The following is a 7,561-nucleotide window of genomic DNA, read 5'->3' on the forward strand; positions in this document are numbered from 1 at the left end:
CTCATAGTGGTGAGTTCTCTATTATTGTTATCTACATTATTTTACAAGACAGAAAAATAAACTTCTGTCTAGTTTACTGTGATTTAGGCTTTTCTCTTATGTCCAGCCGAATGTAATACTAAAGGTTGCCTGATTGCTTCAGGTCTCGGCTCTCACATCACCTTCTCTGTGAAGTATTTCAGCAGATTGAACTAAACCATTACTCCAGTAAATCTCAAGAGTATACTGAAAGATCTTCATGAGAGCCTTTGGTATAAGCATACTTTTTGCTTCTTTGCTTCCTTGCTTTCATTTAATTTTTTTTTATGTGACCCCTGCCCCATGCACATCATTGCTCCTTCATTACAAATACCAGTTTATTCTTTCTGCAATCCTAGGATCAGTTACAGTCCTTGTTTTATCATGGATATTCTATAAATGTTGATTAAACGAATGAATGAATGAGTGAATACATGAAGACATAAACGAAGAGATCCCTCGTCATTGAAGGCAATGTATCGTTCCAGAAAAGTTTAGGAGCAATTTTTCTTCCTTTAATTGTATATTTTATCTCTTTCCTACTTTATGCTTGGAGGGGAGGTTCATTGTTGATGAAGCTGCTCGCTCGGTGAGATGCTGCTGCCATGGGCAAAAGCTACCCGGGAGCAGCAGATGGCTTCAAGCGGAGCCTTTGCTAAGGAGGTAGTACTGGCGGCTGCGGCCTTCCGAGGCTCACACAGTGAGGGCCACTGAAAATGAAATTCCGCAAACTCTCCCTTTCTCCTTTCTGAGTGTGCTCAGGAGGTAGCCAGTAAGACAATTGGTCTTGTTAAGCTAGCCAAGCTTCGATTTCCCATAGTTTTTCTCTTCCTCTGAATTTCCCAACTACAATTCTAATGAGCTTGTTTACCCTGTGAAAGGAGGCAGATACTTAATTTCTTCAAGAAATCAAATCACAAATCCATCCCACTAAAGAGCGATCTTGAAAAGTTTATTGGGAAGCTGAGTTACACTACCAGGGGGCAGTTTACCTTTTCTGAACTTTTGACTCCAGAACTACATGAATGCTAGAACTAAAATCAAATGTTTCTTAGCTTATATTTCAAAATGAGCCTCTTTTTTATTAAGATGTGGCCGGGGGTGTCATATTTTGTCATTTCTTATGCTCCTTACCTTCATGTTTGCTATTTTATCTCTCAGCTGGCCAGAGATGAATTTAAATCCCTGAATTGCGTTACGCACTTTTACTTATTATTCTTCCTTAAGACTAAAAAGTTAAGAGAAAACTTGCCAGTCTCTATAAAACAGCAAATGTTTCTTTGAGTTCTGGTGTTACCTGAAAGGCCTAACTAAATGCTGAAGTGGCAAAATCTATGGCATCATTTTTAAAGTGTACTTAGATGTCGTAGCAAACAATGCCCGTGGATTGTTTCAGTGTGATCCAGGAGGTAAAGGCTAAAAATCCAACCTGGTATTAACCTTTGTAACGAGGGGACCTTAAGTGAAGAAATTTTGGTTGCAGCTTCAGCCAGCTGTAGCTGCTTTTATTTTGTTTTGTTTTGTGTAACTTCTTTTTCATTCTCAACTTGGAGAGCTGGGACAAATGGCTGCGAAGGTTGACATGACCTGTCTATTGGAAGACATTGGTGATGTTGGAGGGACGGGGGGTGAATGGCTAATTATTCAGAAGGTTGATTTACAGGGTGTGGGACAAGGAACTGAGACTGATTTTTAATATCCACATATTGAGAAAGGTTTGTCCTCCCGGGTGTTTGAGACTCCTGATTTGTTCTTTGTTTTGCAGGAAACTCTAATATTTAATGTTCCACACCACTTTTGGTGATGACATTTCTCTAGTCAGTTTGGTCATTTGAAGTTCATTTTCTAGAAAATTTGAGGAAGGACTCATGGCAACGATTTGTTCTCTGAGTTTCTGCATAATCGTAACTGTGCCCTTTCTAAATTGAAAGTCATATCTGTAATCTTACATATCTTAAATATGTCCCTTTCGCATGAAATGCTGAAAATTCTATTGATTATCTAATTTTGTTTCACTCATATGTCATGACCTATGTTTCCTATATACTCGAAAGAATTTTTTTTCTTTAAAATCTAATAAGCTTAATTAGACTATATCTCGATATTATTTCCAGGTAGATATCCTCAAGCATCTCAGGTGTGCACTACAGTTTTTCAGTATGTAGTTTCCATTTTTTTCCTTTTTGTTTCTTTCCTTTTTTTTTTTTTAATTTCAAAAAATGGTTCTTGTTCTGCTTTGGTTTTGTTTTCAGAGACTCACACCATTCCTACGGCAATCTCTTGTTTGTCATCAGTATGTGTCGTTGTCTCAATTCCTTTTTATCTCTTCAGTTTTTAATCAAAAAATTTTCCTTTTCATCCTCCATTTCTTAAGACGTTATCTTTTTTTCAGTTTTGTTCCTTCATATTTAGTCTTAATTTCTGATGTTATCATTTAGTTATCATTCTTTCCCAAGGCCAGTGACCTTACTCTTGAGTTTTCTTCATTTTGATTCATATTCTTTTTGCATATCTTGTATCCTCTTACTGTCTTTTAGCTCATTTTGAAATAGCAGGATGCGGTTTGGTTTCGTGGACACATCTTTGCAGCGTCCTTCCATAGTCCATAGGGAAATTAACCAGCTCCCAAATCTCTAAGTTTTTTTCTTAGAATTGCTTTGATTTGGATTTAGCTTTGACATTTCTTTGTTGCTCCAAATATAAGCATGTTTTCTGCTATTATTATCTTTGTTCCTTTACAAGGCACAGAAATAAACTTCTGTGATTCGAGACTTTTCTGTTTTTCTGTGAAGTTAATTTTCCTCATCATTTAGAATGAGATAAGTTTCAGGAAGGATTTTCTAACTTTGCAGAGCTCTCTCTTCAGTGCCCAATTTTTGGGGATGTGTCCTGGCTGTGTTTCCTTTCCCTACTTTGGCATGGGCCTTCTCGTGTTTTCCTTTCTCTTGTCCCATCCTGCTCAGTTTTGATTCCACTCTCTCTCAGAAGTTTATTCCCAGTGGGGAGCAGTCCTAAAAGGGAGTCCGGAAGAGAACCTATTTAGGGAGTTCTTGGGGGCTGGGCTGCTCCAGGTGTCTAGTACAACACTTCTTACCCTAGGCCCCATGCACTCACCTGGGACTCACCAGTTTCAGCTACAGTTCTCCAGATGTCCAGGTAGGTTTTACAGAAAACATCTCTTGGTTAGCTGGAGTTTTTTCTGTTCTCAGCTCCAAAAGAAACCACTCTTATTGCTTCCTTTGTCTTTCTGTGTAAAGAGTGATATGATGCCCACCTTGTGGCTACTGTTGTATTTTGGAGTGCATGGAGGATACCTTGAAATCCAGTTTTGTTGTAATCGTTGCCCATGTGTTTTTGGTTTCGTTTGAAATTGCTATCTGCTTTTATGTAGTAATTCAAGGAGATTAAAAAATCTTTTGGGTCTAATGTCATTAGCAGAATGTTTGTAAATTCTTTTACAAAGCATTAAAACAAATGCGTAGCTTAGGCTTATAATGTTTCCCCTTAGGATCTAAATAGGGGCCAAATGCAAACAAATTTACCCCATTCCTTCATTGTTCTTTTTCTCTCACTCAAATCAACAGCAAATAGTAGATTTTAATAGGGAAGAAATGTCACTAACCCTTTATGGAAATGATTGTATGGAACTTCTGGTTAGCATTCATTTTATTTTGAAAAAGAAAAAATGTTAAAGTACTATGAGAGAGTTTAAGTTTTCTATACAAAATTATCAGCATGGATGAGATGTGAGTTAGACACAAAATGGAGGTTGAAAAGTGTGACTTCTTTAAGAAAAGAATTCAGATAAAAAAATACTTTATTTGTAATCCACGATGAGCAGTTCATGTTTCAGCATCTGATGGGAGTGGGGATGCATCCACACACTCCAGCCTTGAGTGACTGCCTCTCTTCCTACGTGTCAGCTGTTCAGCCTGGTATCTAGCTAGGCTAATAAACACCGGTTATTACATTTTTATTTAACTTTCAATTGGTCATATATCCCAATGGACAAAGTATGTTGAAACTATGCTATCTTTATCCAGGTAGCATTTTTCCTAAAATCCTCTACAAAACTAAGCCCAGAATTAAGTTCTCAGGAGGCATTTACTAAGCGATTACAGATGACTGAACAAATGAAATCATGTATTGTTTAATCACTTGATGGTTTGCACCCATTTTCACCTATTATTTTATACCTTTAATTCCCACTCAAGACAACAGTAAGTTAGGTATTTTATAGATAAGGAAATTGAGGTTCAGAAAAGGTCTAGGTAGGACGTAGGCAAGCTCTTTAGTTGCATGTGTTTTGCTGTTTCTACTACTCCACAGTTTCTGAATTGATGACTATTTTGTAGGAAGAATTACAAATTCATTTTCCTTTACTCTGGCTTAAGGAAAATATATGTAGGCATCATTTTCATAAATGCATTTTTCTCTGCTTATGTTTCCCATGTACTTCTTTTATCCATTTTTAATGACTCTCTCCCTAATAAGGATGTCTTCTAAGAAATATATGCAAGTATTTCCTTCTTGCAGTTAATGTCCTATAGAAAGCCTATGGTGACTGATCACCTGACATGTGCTAACTACTCTGCCAGATTCATTCACAGAATGTTTTATTTGATAGCTGCATCAATGCTGCTACATTTTTTTAATAGACTAACCACTTCTCCTTCTTTTATAGATCGAATCAACTAAATTACCTTTCCAAGGTCACATAATTAATTAGTTAAATAGTCACAGTCCAAAACCAGACCTAAGTTCAATTTAACATGACCATACATAAGACACTGACCTTGCTCCTTGTGTTTGGATACGATGTATGAACCTTATCGCACTCCATATATGTCCAAAGTCTTCCTATTAGAATTTTTCATTTTGGTTTGTCTCTCTTATGACTTGTGCAGGTACATTTTTACCAAATAGATTTTGAAAAACATCAACATCTTTATACTATCATAAAAACTTTTGTCATCATATAAGCTATATAGAATGCTTAAATGTAGAAAGTAGTCAAATGTTTGGCTTTGAAATAGCAGCTTCTTCCCCCGACAACAACCTAAAGCCCTTATTTCACAAGTGTTGCTCTTTAAGAATGTAAGTGGTGTGTATTTATATCCTAACCAGCTCTGAAACATTACCGTGTTGGCATTCTGGGAATCAGAGGCAAGTTGTTCAGGGAGGGCTTTTATAGAACAACAGGTATTTCTAGTGGTAGAAGAGAATGTGAATATGTGACTGAGTCCATTCAGTTTCAGAAGAGAGTCCATCTGAATGTAAAAAGTGAGAGCCAATGATTCAGGAAGGGATTGGGGGAAATATGATCTGTAGCTCAGGGAATGTAAAGGGACAGTTTTATTAGCTAGCGTGGTTTCTCGGTACATCTGTTGTTTTCTCATGTGATATGTATAGAATGAAATATACCGCAATATTATCAGCAAATACTATGTAAAGAGCAAAACGTGTGTCGTATAAAGATGGCGTGGTAGATAAAATATTTCAATTGATTGGTGGCAAATGAGGCTGCCATTCATACATATCTTGCTAAGAAGGAGACTCTAGATTCTGTCTGCCATGTTGAAGAATAAAGGCAGATATTGCAGCTGAGGAGCAATGGGTCCCTCCCCTTGTACCACACAATAGAAACCACCAGCTCCCACCTGTAGAGCGGATGAGGGTGGTAGTGAGTGGCTAGTGTCTAGCTGGGAAGCTGTACGTGGTAAGGTGCAATTGTAAAGATGGATATGTGTGAAAATTTCTCATTTCAGAAAAAACCTGAGACATTACTTTCCTCTTTAGTTTTATCTAGGATAGATGACTGGGTAGACAGAATGTAGTCAGGGATAGGTCAAGAAAATTGAAACGCTTATTGCCATGTCTTTAGAGGGCAATGCTGACAGTACATAGATCTCATTGGGGGAGACAGGACTAGGGGATAAATTAGCCTCCTTGTGTCTTTATAATTATTCATTATTTGAACAATTTCCGTTTAAGAGTATTTGATTTTATTTAATTTGATTAATTTAAATTGACTCACAGCAGCTTAGGGAAAATTACAAATGGGTCTATGCTGAACTATAGGATTTTAACAGAAATTCAGCCTAATCCAAGGTCATCAGAATCAAGATAAGATTCAAGCAACAGAACATTGTTTGAAATTTCTGGGCCTTTGGAAAGAAGTGATATTTTGGTGGGCTGACTTTATCAAAGGTAAGCTTTAGGGGGTACTCTGAGTGACTCTACAGAAAGGTTACTCAGCATTGAACAGACAGATGTGAGAACAGAGCAGGGACAATTAAAAGTTAGTATAAGAATTTGAAGTTTATAGAAAGCAGCCTGAGTGATCCTAGAAGTTATGTGGATTTAGGAGGATACCACAGCAGCAATGAGGTTGAGGAAGATACCAAACAGTCTTCATGAACCAGAGTTCTTAGTGTGAGACCATATTATTGATTATTTATTCAGCACCAAATTAGAACTCAAATTTCCCATAAGTATAATTTTAAGGTGCAGTGACCTAGTGCATGGATAGTATCAGTTCTCAAATATTGAGACTGTGCTGTGATGGTTTGACTCTAGGAAGGTGGGATTCATAGGTAGCAAATTTGAAGGTCTCTCCATAGTTGTCTGGAGCAGTGTCTTAGTTTTTTCGTGTTGCTATGAAGGAACACCTGAGGCTGGACAATTTATAGAGAAAAAAGGCATATTTGGTTCACACATCTGCAGGCTGTACAAGAAGCACGGGGTCAGCATTAACTTTGGGTGAGGGACTCAGCTGCTTCCACTCATGGTGGAAGGTGAAGGGGAGCTGGTTTGTGCAGAAAGAATGTGGCAAGAGAGGAAGAAGCAGGGGAGGGAGGAGAAGTGTGACAGACTCATTTAAACAACTAGCTCTTGTGGGAACTAACAGGGTGAGAATTCATTCATTACAGGGGGGACAGCACCGAGCCATTCATGAGGATCCACCTCTATGACCCACGCACCTGTCATTAGGCTGCATTTTCAACATTGGGATGTAATTTTAACATGAGATTTCGAGAGGTCGAATGTCCAAACCATAGCAGGCAGCAAAAAGTTTCTAGATTACATGGTTCCATGTACTTTTTAAACTGAATTAACAGTTATTGACCTAAATATTCTTCCTTATCCTACCTTTTGATTACTGGTAATTCACCTTAGAGCTTAGAACTTACACGAGGAGCCAGGGAATATGTGAAATAAAAAAGAGTCATGTACTGTAATGAGCTCTCTGAGAAATATAAATGAGTAAAAGCTCAACAAACACAGCAACCAGTGGTAATTAGAGAGACTTTTGGAGACCTGAGGATAGCTTGTGAAAAATATCAACAAATTAACGTTATGTTTGAGATGGAGCCCTGGATCTTACTGCCCTGCAGTACCTTATGATCATTATGTTCTTTAACAAATATTTAATAAAGAGTAAAATAGAGTAAAACTTGGGAGGCAAGCATTGTGCCAAATACCAGGGTACAACAATAAAATTTAAAAGGCAATGATTACTCTGAGGGAGCCACATTCTGCT

The sequence above is a fragment of the Propithecus coquereli genome, unplaced genomic scaffold (genome assembly GCF_000956105.1).
Source record: "Propithecus coquereli isolate 6110/MARCELLA unplaced genomic scaffold, Pcoq_1.0 Scaffold109, whole genome shotgun sequence".
Lineage (NCBI taxonomy): Eukaryota > Metazoa > Chordata > Mammalia > Primates > Indriidae > Propithecus > Propithecus coquereli.